Source organism: Sinocyclocheilus rhinocerous, unplaced genomic scaffold (genome assembly GCF_001515625.1).
Source record: "Sinocyclocheilus rhinocerous isolate Xijiao unplaced genomic scaffold, SAMN03320098_v1.1 C35719109, whole genome shotgun sequence".
In the NCBI taxonomy this organism is placed as follows: domain Eukaryota; kingdom Metazoa; phylum Chordata; class Actinopteri; order Cypriniformes; family Cyprinidae; genus Sinocyclocheilus; species Sinocyclocheilus rhinocerous.
This window is the reverse complement of record NW_015761126.1, coordinates 1-598: the sequence shown is the minus strand read 5'-3', so window position 1 is coordinate 598 and position 598 is coordinate 1. Positions and strand designations below refer to the sequence as shown.

General features: G+C 37.0%; 1 long non-coding RNA gene across 1 annotated transcript; it reads right to left on the bottom strand.

The window, feature by feature from the left end:
- Positions 1–21: 21 nt before the first annotated feature.
- Positions 22–499, bottom strand: LOC107735058 (uncharacterized). Its single transcript, XR_001639273.1, has 3 exons — positions 403–499; positions 221–301; positions 22–110 (listed from the first exon to the last, which is right to left on the bottom strand). It is a non-coding gene; the product is annotated as an uncharacterized LOC107735058 (long non-coding RNA).
- Positions 500–598: the final 99 nt, after the last annotated feature.

Sequence of the window (598 nt, the reverse complement as noted above, 5' to 3'; positions counted from 1 at the left end):
ATCCCTTTAAGGAGAAGATCTTACCCCTAGGTCTTTCTTTTCCATTATTTTGATGGCCACTTTCTCTCCTGTCAGTATGTGTCTACCAAGTTTGACTTTGGCAAACCCACCTATGGGTTAGAATGGGAATAAAACTAAATTTGTTATTTATGTTCTTTTACGACTTTCTCTCAAATGCATCTCTAAAGCATTATATAAAAGCATAATTAATGAACGTTACCTGAGCCAATGGTTTCATAAACCTCATAGTGCTTGAGAAGTTCAGAAGTGCTGTCTACAGGCATGCTGAGGACACTTACACCTGCATCAAAACAGCATTTTTTTAATGGAAAAAACTCTTCACGTTTGCAACAAAAACACAAATCAGAAGGTTGAACCACAAGGAGTAGCTTTTATACTTACTTTTCACTCTGTCAATGCGGGATGACTATCTTTAGAAAAGCTCTCTCTCTCTTTTTTTTTATGCTCTCGATTGGTTTCTAATGTGGAAAGACAGCTCACATTACTAACTTTATTGACTCGGATACCCGCGGAGCAAAGTAACGTTACTGGATGCATCAGCATATTCCACAAAGGTTAAAATTTCCAAATATACTTG